At 45.5% G+C, this 14,042-nt stretch overlaps 1 pseudogene; it reads right to left on the bottom strand.

Moving 5' to 3' along the window:
- Nucleotides 1–845: 845 nt before the first annotated feature.
- Nucleotides 846–1,026, bottom strand: LOC137364899 (U2 spliceosomal RNA; annotated as a pseudogene).
- Nucleotides 1,027–14,042: the final 13,016 nt, after the last annotated feature.

The following is a 14,042-nucleotide window of genomic DNA, read 5'->3' as shown; positions in this document are numbered from 1 at the left end:
CACATCCCAATCGATGTCGCCCTGCAGCCATGTCTCTGTAATGACTATCAGATTGTACTTATTTATTCTATTTGTGCTCTCAGTTCATCTGTTTTGTTTCGAATGCTCCATGCATTCAGATACAGAACATTTAGTTTTGTCCTTTTATTATTTTTGTAACCTCTAGCCTTATCTGTTGATTTACTCTTTGATTTGTATGCTCTGTCATTTCCTGTCACAGTCTGTTTATCATTTCCCATATTTATACCTTTCTCTCTTGCCTTGTCTCTCCTCCTTGATTCACCAGATCTACCCAATTTTGATCCCTTGCCCCCACTATTCAGTTTAAAACTGTCTCTACTTCCCGAGTTAGGTGGCTCGCTAGAACATCGGTCCCAGCACTGTTCAGGTGCAGACCGTCCCAATGGTACAGCCACCTCTTTCCCCAGTACTGGTGCCAATGCCCCACGAACCAGAACCCACTACTACCACACCAGTCTTTGAGCCATGCATTAATTTTTCGAATCTTATTTGTCCTATGCCAATTTGCACATGGCTCCGGTAATAATCCAGAGATGATGACCTTTGAGGTTCTCCTACTTAATTTGCTGCCTCGTTCCTCATACTGACTATGCAGAACCTCTATCCTTGTCCTGCCTATGTCGTTGGTACCGACATGGACCACGACAACTGGCTCCTCCCCCTCCCATTGGATGTTTCTCTCCAGCCCTGAGCAGACGTCCTGAATCCTGGCACCGGCAGGCAACACAGCCGTCTGGACTCTTGCTCTTTGCTGCAGAGAACAGAGTCAATCCACCTTACTATGCTGTCTCCTACTACCACTACATTCCTTTTTTTCTCACTCTTGGAGCCGCAAACTTTTTTGTTCATTTTTTTTTACCAGGTGGATGCATGGAGTGGACGGGGCAAGCCCCTGTTCCATTTCCCTGTCCCAAAAATCAATTTAATATTTGGTCCCCAGATAGGGGACGTATCAGATATTAAACAGATAAGAACAGATATCTTTTATTTTTATTTCCAAAATATACTTTATTCATAAAAATCTGCAAAAATTACATTGCCAGACAGTTTCAAACGGCACCAAAAAATACAGCCATTGCAAGGGAGATCAGTTTCCTTCAATACTATCATGAGTTTCTTCACAACCCTTCCATTTCACTCTTGTAATGCCAATTACAGTTTCATATTTACAGTAAATGAAAATATCAACGATACAGTTCGAGGGGTTTCCCATGGATCCAGCCCCTCAGTTCAGCTTGGTGGGGGGACCTTACACTGTAGTCTTTCCCCATTGAGCCTTTGCTGCGGCTGCCCCAACCTTTAGTGCGTGCCTCAGCACGGAGTCCTGGACCTTGGAATGTGCCAGTCTGCAACATTCGGTGGTGGACAAGTCTTTGCACTGGACGACCAGCAGGTTTTGGGCAGACCAAAGGGCGTCTTTCACCGAATTGATAGTCCTCCAGCAGCAGTTGATGTTTGTCTCGGTGTGCGTCCCTGGGAACTGCCCGGAGAGCACAGACTCCTGTGTTACAGAGCTGCTTGGGATGAACCTCGACAAAAACCACTGCATCTCTTTCAACACCTGCTTTGCAAAGACACATTCCAGGAGGAGGTGGGCGACCGTTTCTTCCCCACCACAGCCAACGCGGGGGCACTGTGCGGAGGGGGCGAGACTTCGGGTGTGCATGAAGGATGTGACGGGAAGGGCCCTTCTCACCACCAGCCAAGCTACATCTTGGTGCTTGTTTGAAAGTGCTGCTGATGAGGCATTCCGCCAAATGACTTTGACGGTCTGCTCGGGGAACCATCCGACAGGATCCACCATCTCCTTTTCCCGTAAGGCCTTGAGGACATTCCGTGCAGACCACTGCCTGACGGACCAGTGGTCAAAGGTGTTTTCCTGCAGAAACTGCTCCACGAAGGATAGGTGGTACGGCACGGCCCAACTGCATGAAGCGTTCCGCGGCAATGTGGCCAAGCCCATCCTTCGCAACACTGGGGACAGATAGAACCTCAGCACGTAGTGACACTTGGAGTTTGCGTACTGGAGGTCTACACACAGCTTGATGCAGCCGCACACGAAGGTGGTCATCAGGATGAGGGCCACGTTGGGTACATTTTTCTCGCCCTTGTCCAGAGATTTGAACATCGTGTCCCTCCGGACCCTGTCCATTTTAGATCCCCAGATGAAGCGGAAGATGGCTCGGATGACTGCCACGGCGCAGGAGTAGGGTATGGGCCTGACCTGCGCCATGTAGAGCAACAACGTGAGCGCCTCGCTCCTGATGACCAGGTTCTTACCCACAATGGAGAGAGATCGCTGCCCCCACATGCCCAACTTTTGTCGTACCTTGGCTACTCGCTCCTCCCATGTTTTGGTGCACGCCCCGGCCCTTCCGAACCATATCCCCAGCACCTTCAGGTAATCTGACCTGACGGTGAAGGGGACAAAGGATCGGTCAGCCCAGTTCCCAAAGAACATGGCCTCGCTCTTGCCGTGGTTAACTTTGGCTCCCGAGGCAAGTTCGAACTGGTCGCAGATGCTCATCAGTCTGCGAACCACAGCGGATTCGAGCAGAAGACGGCGACGTCATCCATGTACAGGGAGGTTTTAACTTGAGTGCCTCCGCTGCCTGGGATTGTCACCCCTCCGATGCTCGCATCCTTCCTAATAGACTCAGCAAAGGGTTCAATACAGCAGACAAACAAGACCGGGGAGAGAGGACAGCCCTGTCTGACTCCAGATTTGATCGGGAAACTTTCCGATTCCCACCCGTTGATTGAAACAGCGCTACTGATGTTTGTGCAGAGTAGTTGGATCCAATTGCAGATTACCTCCCAAAACCCCATTTTGGAAAGCACGTCCATCATATAGGTGTGCGATATCCTGTCAAAAGCCTTCTCCTGGTCCAGGCTGATGAGGCAGGTGTCCACCCTCCTGTCCCGTACGCAGGCGATCGAATCCCTGAGTAGCGCGAGACTATCAGAGATCTTCCTGCCGGGTACAGTACAGGTCTGATCGGGGTGAATCACCAACTCCAGAGCAGATTTGACTCGACTGGCTATGACTTTGGACAGAATCATGTAATCAACAATAAGCAGTGAGATGGGCCGCCAATTTCTGATTTCTGCCCTCTCCCCCTTCTGCTTGTAAATGAGGGTGATGATGCCTTTCCTCATGGATTCTGACATGCTGCCGGCCAGGAGCATAGTCTCGTATACTTCCAGCAGGTCCGGGCCGACCCAGTCCCACAGGCCCGAGTACAACTCGACCGGTAAGCCGTCGCTCCCGGGTGTTTTACTCGTCTCGAAGGACTCGACGGCCTTTGTCAGCTCGTCCACAGTTAGCGGCTTGTCCAATCTTCTCCTCCTGCTGTCATCTAAGACCTCTGTGATAGATGACAGGAAGGACTGGGAGGCTCTGCTGTCTGTTTGCTTCGCGTCATACAGCCCAGCATAAAAGGATTTGCTGATCCTTAGTATGTCGGACTGTGAAGACGTTACCAAGCCATCTTCTTCCTTCAGGCTGTTGATAACAGAGCTCTTTCTGTGTACCTTTTGGAAGAACTAACGCGAGCATGTCTCATCCTGCTCGATGGAGCGGACTCTGGACCGGAAGATGATCTTGGAAGCCACCTTGGCAAAGAGCGAGGCCTGCTGGCTCTTCACCTCTTGGAGGTCCTCTTTGACCTCGACCCCCATTGGCTGCAACCGGAGTAGATTTTGCATAATTTTCAGGAATCGGGACATTTCCCTCTGTCTCTCTCTCGCCCTCTGAACACCTTTGTGGATGAGGAACCTCTTGATGTTCTCCTTGATCGCTTCCCACCAGTGAACTGGAGACTCAAAGAGGGGTTTCACGGTCCTCCAACCTTTGTAATCCCTTTTGAGTTCCTCAACGTTCTCTGGGGTCAGCAGTGTAGCATTGAGCTTCCACGTCCCTCTGCCAACCCGCTGGTCGTCCTGGAAGTGACAGTCGGCCAGTAAGAGGACGGCTTGACGTCGGTGGATCCCACTGTGACAGCACGGGACACAAACAGGAAGTCAATCCTGGAATGGGCAGACCCGTCCGATCTTGACCATGTGTATCTGCGCTGCGCTCCGTCTGCAGGTTTACTGAAGACGTCGTGCAGTGTGGCATCTTTAACTGTTTCTATTAGGAATCTAGACGTAGTGTCCAGTTTGCTGTCGTCACTGCCGGATCGTCCCACCGCATCGATGATGCAGTTGAAGTCACCGCCTAGGATGACCGGCCTGGACGTCGCCAGCAGCAGTGGGAGCTGCTGGAAGACGGTCAGCCGCTCGCTGCGTTGTACCGGGGCGTACACGTTGATCAACCGGAGCGGAGCGTTGTTGTACATCACGTCTGCTACGAGGAGGCGACCGCCCACCACCTCCTTAACTTCGGAGATGGTGAAGTTACCTCCCCGCAGCAGAATACCCAGGCCGGCGGAACGGCAAGCATTACCCCCCAACCAGATCGATGGCACGTGGGACCACCACCGCGACCACTGCCTGTAGGTGCTGAGGTGTGGTATTCCACACTCCTGCAGAAACAGTAGGTCAACCTTGACCTTGGCAAGGTAATCCAAGGTTGAAACACATCACGTCGTAGATTTAATGCTCCGCACATTAATGGAAGCAATTCTTACACCCATTTTTTTCTAAAAATTAGTTGTTGCTTCCCATACCATTTGTCCTCGCTAGTCCCAGTCCTTCGGGATGTTCCTCCATACACATCGTGTGCGCAAGCAGTTTCACGTTGGTTGGGCTCAGAAACCCCTCCTGATTTTTTCATGCAGGCTCTTTGAGCCTTAAACACTTTTTTTTAATTTCCAAAATATACATCATTCATAAAAATCTGTGACAATTACATTGCCAAACAGTTTCCAAACAGCACCAAAAAATACAAACATTGCAAGGGAGATCAGTTTACTTCAATACTGTCATGAGTTTCTTCCCAACCCTTCCGTTTCACCATTGTCATGTCAATTACAGTTTTACATTTACAGCAATTGAGAATAACACTTACTGCAGATGTGCTTGCCCTGGATCACACTTGCATCCAGGAGCTCCCACATGCTGCAACTGTGACACATCACCTGTCCTGTCAATCCTGAACGTGTTTCAATTAACTACTTAATTATTTTATTCAATTGTTTATTTTATTAAGCTTACTACTAGTTTGTTTACTATTTTAAACATTAGGACTAAAATGGACCTTAATCACTTGCCAGATACTCATCAAACATGCAGCTTCTTCCAAACCAATCAACTACCTGATTGCCTGTGATGTCATAGCTTGCCAGATCCTCACCAAACAGCGCCTTCCACTGCACCGAAGCAAGAACCAAATCCTGTCAACTCACCCCACCGGTTCTCTGTTTCCCTGCTCTCACTCTCCATTGTGATGTCACTCCTGCTGTGCTCCTCTCTCTCTCGCTCTGTCTCTGAGTCGGTGCTTTTGACACACTTGTTAACTTTCTGTTCTGTCGTGTTCCTCTGTCTCTGTTCCAATGTCTGACTCTGGTGGGATTTGAACACACAACCTTTGAATGCTTTACTTTATCATTATTTGGAACTCCAACACGCTATTCATTGCGCCACAGAGCCACACAAACTTCGATGGACATCACCAAGGCCTTTGATCTTGTCAGCAGAGACGGACTCTTCAAACTGCGATGGAAACTCGGCTGCCCTCCTTAACTCTTGGGCATCATCTCTTCTTTCCACGAGAACATGCACAGTTCCATCAGTTCCAATGGAGCAACATCAGACACTTTCAAGATCAGCAGTGGGGTAAAGCATGGCTGCACGCTGGCGTCAACTCTCTTAGGAACAGAGGAACATAGGAGAAGGCCATTCAGCCCGTCGAACCTGTTCTGCCATTCAATTCGATCATGGCTGATCATCTATCTCAACGCCCCTTTCCCGTGCTCTCCCCATATCCCTTGATGTCATGAGTATCAAGATTTCTAACAATTTCTGTCTTGAACATGCTCAATGATTGAACTGCCACAGCTCTCTGGGGGAGAGAATTCCAGTGATTCACCACCGTCTGAGTGTAGAAATTCAACTCTACCTCAGTTTTAAATGGCCTACTCCTTATTCTGAGACTTGGTCCCCTGATTTTAGACTCACCAACCAGGGCAAACATCCTATCTACGTCCACACTGTCACGCCCTGTAAGAATGTTATCAGTTTCAATGAGATCACCTCTCATTCTTCGAAACTTTAAGGAATATAGGCCCAGTTTCCTCATAAGACAATCCCACTATCCCAGGGATTAGTCTGCTGACCCTCTGTTTCACTCTCTCTATGGCAAGCATATCCTTCCTGTTGGAGAAATTTTCTTAGCTTTGCTAATTATTACTTACTTTGTAGAAGCAGAAAAGCAGGACACAGCTTGTAGCTAATCTAACCACAACCAACGGTCATAAATTGTAGACAGAGCAGCTAACCACAATCAGACGTTACGGTCAGATATGGTGTCTGGAGTGGGCATTGAATTAAGGAACTTGCTTGTTATTGTTGAAACTGATGTTTTGCTGACCTCGGACCCTGCATGGTGCACCGTTACGTAGGCAGTCTTGTGGGTGCTTATCTAATTGTGAAATTGTTTGCTCTAACTTTTTTATACTATATAAGTCCACGGCGATCTGTAGCTCTTTGGGAGTAGTGCTGGACCGCATTTAGGTAAGGTGTTATTTCCCTTGATATCATGCAATAAAGTGTTTGTTCTCAACGTCTGAGTCCGGAGAATTTGTTCAACAATTGGGCACAATCTGGATTTTCTCCAACACTTCCTTAGATGAGGAGACCAAACTATACACAATACTCCAGCGCGGTTTCACCAAGGCTCTATACAATTGCAACAAGACATCTTTACTCCCGTACTCAAGACCCCTAGACCCACATGTGAAGGCCAACATACTATTTGCCTTCCTAATTGATTGCTGCACCTGCACAAGAGCTTTTAGTGTCTCAAAACAAGGACACCCAGGTCCCTTTGGACATCAACACTTCCCAACCTCTCACCATTTAAGAAATACTCTGTCTTTCTGTTTATTCCACCAAAGTGGATAACTTCACACTTATTCACATTATATTCCATCTGCCATGTTCTTTCCCATTCACTTAGCCTCTCCAGGTTCCCTGGAAGCCTTTCTGCATCCTTCTCACAGCTCACAATTCACCTAGCTTTGTGTCATCTGCAAACTTGGAAATATTACATTTAATCCCTACATCCAAATCATTTATTTCGGTTGTTAACAGCTGTGGCTCCAACACTGATCCTTGCAGTACCCCAATAGTAACAGCCTGCCATCCTGAGAAGGACCCGTTATTCCTGCTCTCTGTTTTCGGTCTGTTAAACAATTCTCAATCCATCCCAGTATATTATCCCCAATCCTATGTGCTCTAATTTTGTTTACTCACCTCCTGTGTGGGACCTTACCAAAGCATCAACTGGTTCTCCTTTATCTGTTCTACAGGTAACATCCTCAAAAAACTCGACAGGTTTTTTCAAACCTGTTTACTTTTAATAAATCTATGTTGACTCTGCCCAATCATATAATTATTTTCTAACTGTCTAGCTATCACATCCTTTATAATTGGTGTATTCTTCTCCATGCTGCTATTGAACACTTTCAGTGACTCAGATGGGGGTGTTCATCTGTATATCAGAGCTGACGACAAGCTGTTCATCTTGGACGTAGAGTCTTGGACGTAGAGATCCACTTTCCATCAACATTGACAACATCACTTTGGAGGTTGTCAACAGCTTCACATACCTTGGATCAACAATCACCAGCAATCTGTCCCTTGATACTGAAATCAGCACCAGGATTGCCAATGCTGCAGCTGTCATGTCAAAGTTGAGAAGACGGGTTTGAACCGACAGCAAACTGACCGAAAATACAAAGCTCCGCGTTTACCAGGTTTGTGTTCTCAGCACCATCCTTTATAGTAGAGAATCATCAACAACTTATACAAGCCAAGAAAAGCAGCTGAACAGCTTCCACCTCCACTGCCTCAGATGGATATTGGGCATCTCCTGGCAGGACAGAGTGCCGAATGAGGAAGTACACCAGCATGCAGGGATACACAGCATGTTTGCCCTCTTGAGTCAGAGGCGGCTCTGTTGACTGGGCCAAATGAATGACAGTCACATTGCCAAATACATGCTCTGTGGTGAGCTTGCTGTCAGCACGAGACCAAAAGGCCAGGGAAAAAATGAAGTCATTTGGAGAGGTTTGAGTTAATTAAGGAGAGTGGGCATGGATTTATAAATGGAAGTTCATGCTTGATGAATCTAACTGCATTTTTTGATAAACTATCTGAGAACGTTGATGAAGGGAATGCAGTGGATGTTGTTTATATGGATTTTACGAAAGCATTTTATAAAGTACCACATAAAAGGGTGGTTCATGGATTAGGAGGGTCAGTGTCCATTTGGATAGTAAATTGGTTTAAGGACAGAAAACAGCGAGTCATATTAAATCTTTCTTGGTCAGACCGGAGCATAGTCGACAGTGGTGTTCCCCAAGGGTCAGTGCTAGAACCACTGCTTTTTTTTGATGCAGATTAATGACTTGGATCTTGAAAAATGAACTGCCTGAAACAGGATAGTTATTGGCTATTAGGATGGGCAGGCAGGTGGCAGATTGAATTTAATAGTGCCAAGTGTGAGGTGATGCATTTTAGCAGAAGGAATAGGAAGAGGCAATATATACTTAAAGCACAGTTCTGAAGAATGTGCTGGAATAGAGGGACCTGGAGTACATGTCCATCATTCTTTGAAGTTGGCAAGACATTTTGCGAGAGTGATTAGCAAAGCATGTGGGATCTTGGGCTTTGTAAATACAGACATTGAGTACAAAAGCAGGGTCGTTATGCTGAACTCTGGTTTGGCCCCAACTGGAGTGTTGCGTCCAGTTCTGCTCACCAATCTTTAGAAAGGATGTGCGGATTCTTGAGAGGATGCAGAGGAGATTTACCAGAATAGTTCCAGGGATGGAGGGTTTTAGTTTCAAGGTTAGGTTAGAAAAACAGGGTTTTTTCTGCCTGTATCAAAGGAGATTGAGGGGAGAATTGATAGAGGTGTCGAAGGCGATGACAGTTTTAGATAAGTTGGCAAGGAAAAATTGTTCCCATTAACTATTGGTACAAGGACTAGGGGATTCAGATTGAAGGTTTTGGACAAGAGATGCAGGGGGAATGTGCGGAAGAACTTTTTTACACAGTGGTTGGTAATGGTCTGGAACTCGCTGCCCCCGAGGGCGGAGGAAGTGGAGATAATCGTTGGTTACAAAAGGAATTTCGATGGGCATTTGAAGGAAATAAATTTACAGGGCTAGGGGGATCGAGCAGATGAGTGGGACTGACTGGATCGCTCCATGGAGAGCCAGCCTGTACTCGATGGGGCAAATGGCCTCCTTCTATCCCACAAATGACCCAATGAGTCGATGAGTCCATGTCACTCTCAGAATCAAGACAACAGAGTGACAGATTTAACACAACATTATAACATATGTTTGGTTTGACAAATTCAATAATAACTCGTCTCCACTCCTAGTATTTCTAAATCCCACACATTCACTATCATGTGAGCAATTGTTTCCTGTTGTGTGTCTCTCACACTTGTCAACTTCACTATATTGGAGTGAGGTGACATCTACTGGCGGGAAGCAAGAACTGCAATCAAGCAGCAGAAACTCCACAGTCTGTCAGGGTGAAAGAAACATTGCAATATGAGGAAATAGTGAAGGGGTTTGATCGGGTTGATGGAAACATGATTCCACTTGTGGTATCGTATGAAGCAAGGGCCGGAAATATAAAAATTGTCGTTAATAAAAGAAATGAGGAATTCATGAAAAATGCATTTGCTTAGAGAATGGTTTTTGAGATAGACAGCACTGATTTAGGCCCTTTGGCCCACTGAGTCTGCAGTGACCATCAACCACCCATTTATACTAATCCTATGTTAACCCAGAATTCCCTACCACATTTCTCCTATCACCTACCCTTGGGCCAATTTACAACAGTCAATTTATCTATCAACCCGCAAGTCTTTCGTTGTGGGAGGAAACCAGAGTACCTGGTGGAAGCCCACATAGACAACTTGCAAACTCCACACAGGCAGTATACAGAACTGAATCGGGGTCATTGAAGTTGTGAAGCTACAGTGCTCACCACTGCACAACCCTTATAATGTGGATGGAGTAAAAAGTGAGATTGGTTGGACAGAAGCAGTCTGAAAAGATGGCTCAAACAAAAGGTGAAAACCCTGAAACGTTAACTTTGTTTCTCTCTCCACAGATGCTGTCAGAGGTGCTGAGTATTTCCAGCACTTTCTGTTTTTATTTCAGCTTTGTAGGATATTGTTTTGATCAGAAAAAAATGCATGATCAGCTGTGGGTGCCAGTGAAATTCCACAGGAGCGAATAAAAGCCATGCTGACGGTGGCTTGTTGGTCGAGGGGTGTGATTTTCGCTTTGGGTATAAAAGGGATTAATGTCTGAAAGGTCCTGGGTTCAAATCCCAGACCAGACCTTCTCTGTTGCCATTTTTAGTTTAAGGTCAGCGATTGCTTTCAGCCTTCCAGAAAGCGGAATCGATTTCCAAACTGAGTCTGCTTAAGGACCGGGGAACTGGATTCAAAGAGCTTGTCGACAAAATTGAAATGAACAAAATATACAGATTGTCAAGTGGGAATTTAAGGTTGCAACAGTAACTAAAGGCCTGCTCGGGTCAGCAAATGAAACCCGACCCAAGTCTGACAGCACCACATCCGACCTGGTCCGAGTCCTTTCATTTTTTTCCCGTGCCCGAACTGACCACCAGAATTTTCAGTTAAACTTGCTTCCGTTTTTCACTTTTTAAGCTTGTGCAGGTAAGGCAACAAAAACTGTAACTGGACTTGAAAGGTTGTTTCAATGTACATTAAGATTAGAGCTACGTACTGGAGGTGATGAGCTGAAGATTGTTATCATAGAAGTTACTGATTGTTCGAACACTAGTTAAAGAGAAACTCATGGAGTTGTGCCCAGACAGGTTGTCCCACACTGTATTGATTAAAATATTGCCCGAAGGCGAGAAAATATCATTATACATTCCCTAGACTCCTGCTTTACAGGTTGAAATACTTTCTGCAAGTTTCTCCAGAGAGCAGCTGAGATGCAGAGACCAGGAAGTTCTTGAGTGATTAATTATTATAAAATATACATTCTTATATTAAAGAGATTGTGCTCTACCTTCGATGGAATCGCTCACTGCAGACTAGTGCGGAATGTTCCCCGCCTTGACGTCCTGGCTGTCACTGCATCTTGAGTCCAGGCCTCTGGATTACTGTTCCAGTAATCTTTGAAATTTCTCCCTTGATCCAATATTTTAATCTGGTAAATCAGATTTTACAAAAAAAAAATTAAATGATTTAAGACTGCTTCATGTTCAGCAGTGCCAAATGAATAAAGAAATTCAAATATATTCAAAATTATATATCAACTATTAAATACTAATGCCCAGCTTTGAATACAAAAAATGCCTCTAATTGTGTTCTGGTCTGGAATGGAATTCTTCAGTGTTTCTGTTTAGCTTGGATTGACTCATCGATTTTCTTGGTTTTCACTTTGTCGATGCCTTTGAATAATTGTGGATTCTTCTTCAGGGTGTCTTCTTTCACCAGGTAGTTCTGACCTCTGATGATGTTGATCGTAATCAGCTTCAATTTGCTGATAGTTTTGGAAGTGAGCAGATTTCCAACATGGAACTTAGTCTGACGTGTGGACCCATGCGAGGATTTGAAAGCTGCCCTTTCATTGGAGCAGACAGCTGCATCCATCCAAACAGAGGTCCAGTCGAAGTGACATATTCAGTTCAGTCTGTCGATCATGGGACTTTTAATCTCAGGGTTGTGAGTTTGAGCGCCATTTAGTTTTTCCATTTTTTAGGCTTCATTAGCAGAGAGTACAAGGAGTGTTTGAAATGAAATTCAACAACAGTATGAGAAACGTTCTCTTTCATTTGGGACTCAACTCTGCAGCATCTCGCTGTGAAAGATTGAACTTTATCTCATTTCTTTTTCAGCTGGGCGTCAGTGCGGCTCAGTGGGACTTCTGGCTGTCTCCCACCTCACAATCCATCAGTGCTGAGAAAGCAATGGGAAATATTACTCATGGCTGAGTAAGCAGAGGACGCCGATTTAAGGTGAATGGGAAAAGAACCAAAGGCAACATGAGGAAAATCCTTTTTTATGCAGCAAATGGTTAAGATCTGATATGTACTGCCTGAGAGTCTGACGGAGGAAGATTCAACCATAGCTTTCAAAAGGATATATGATAATTATCTGAAGGGGAAAAAAAATCAGGTTTTCATAGAATACATGAGGATGTGGCATGAGCTGAGTTGCTTGTGCAGAGAGGCAGCACAAGCACGATGAGCTGAATCCCACCTTTTGTGCTGTAAGTATTCTGTGATTTATGATTCTATAGAAAGTGAAACCAACACTCACATAAGAGAAACTGACAGGTACAGTGTAAACCCCACACTAACAAACCAGCAAATGCCAGGGACAGAGTAAATCCAACAGTCCGAGACAAGAAACTGACAGATACTGTGTGAAACCCAAAAATCACTTATCAGGATTTGGCAGTTAATGTGTAAAAACCTCTCTTCAATATCCATCCTGCAAGGTACAAAGAAAATTAGGTACAAACCCAGGCTCATACTTCGAAGACTGAGAGATAAAGAGCAAAACACAGACTCACCTCCAAGAGGCTGACAAGTACAGAGAATAAAACAGAGGGGGTGCAGATTAAAAACACATGCATGTAACGGATACTGATAGGGATAGAATCAAACCCTTTCTCACACATGACACGAAAATTGGTGGTGTCATAAATAGTGAGGAGGAAAGCCTTAGATTACAGGCCAATATAGATCGTCCGAGGCATAGAATATAAGAGCAGGGAGGTTATGACGGAGCTGTATAAAATGCCAGTTAGGCCACAGCTGGAGTACTGTGTACTGTTCTGGGCACCACACTATAGGAAGGATGTGATTGCACTGGAGAGGGTGCAGAAGAGATTCACCAGGATGTTGCCTGGGCTGGAGCATTTCAGCTATGAAGAGAGACTGAAAAGGCTAGCGTTGTTTTCCTTAGACCAGAGAAGGCTGAGGGGAGATAAGATGGAGGTTTGCAAAATAATGAGGGGCATTGATGGGTTAGATAGGAAGAAACATTTTACCTTAGCGGAGGGGTCAATAACCAGGTGGCATAGATTTAAGGTAAGGGGCAGGAGGTTTATATGGGATTTGAGGAAAGAAATTTTACCCAGAGGGTGGTGGGAATCTGGAACGCACTCCCTGAAGAGGTGGTAGAGGCCGGAACCCTCACAACATTTAAGAAGTATTTAGATGAGCACTTGAAATGCTATAGCATACAATGCTACGGGCCAAATACTGGAAAATGGGATTAGAATAGTGAGGTGCTTGATGGCCAGCACAGACACAATGGGCTGAAGGGCCTGTTTCTGTGCTTTATAACTCGATGACTCTATATCAGAAACTGATAGATCTGGACAAAAGCTGATGTTCACATACAAGTTGTTGAAAGATAATTGGTGAAACTCACATTTTTTTTAATTTCCAAAACATACTTTATTCATAAAAATCTGTAAAAATTACATTCCCAAACAGTTTAAAACAGCATCAAGTCAAAAAATACAAACAGTGCAAAGGTGATCAGTTACCTTCTGTACAATCATGAGTTGCCTCACAACCCTTCCATTTCATTGTCATGCCATGTACATTTTTACATTTACAGCACACAAAATTTCTCCGATACAGTTTGAGGGATTTCCCATGGATCCAGCCCCTCAGTTCAGCTTGGTGGGGGGACCTTGCACTGTGGTCTTTCCCCATTGAGCCTTTGCTGCGGCTGCCCCAAGCTTCAGTGCGTCCCTCAGCCCGTAGTCCTGGACCTTGGAATGTGCCAGTCTGCAACATTCGGTGGTGGACAACTCTTTTCGCTGGAAGACCAG

The sequence above is a fragment of the Heterodontus francisci genome, unplaced genomic scaffold (genome assembly GCF_036365525.1).
Source record: "Heterodontus francisci isolate sHetFra1 unplaced genomic scaffold, sHetFra1.hap1 HAP1_SCAFFOLD_337, whole genome shotgun sequence".
NCBI lineage: Eukaryota > Metazoa > Chordata > Chondrichthyes > Heterodontiformes > Heterodontidae > Heterodontus > Heterodontus francisci.
The sequence above is the reverse complement of the archived record's forward strand: the minus strand, read 5'-3'. Positions and strand labels throughout refer to the sequence as shown.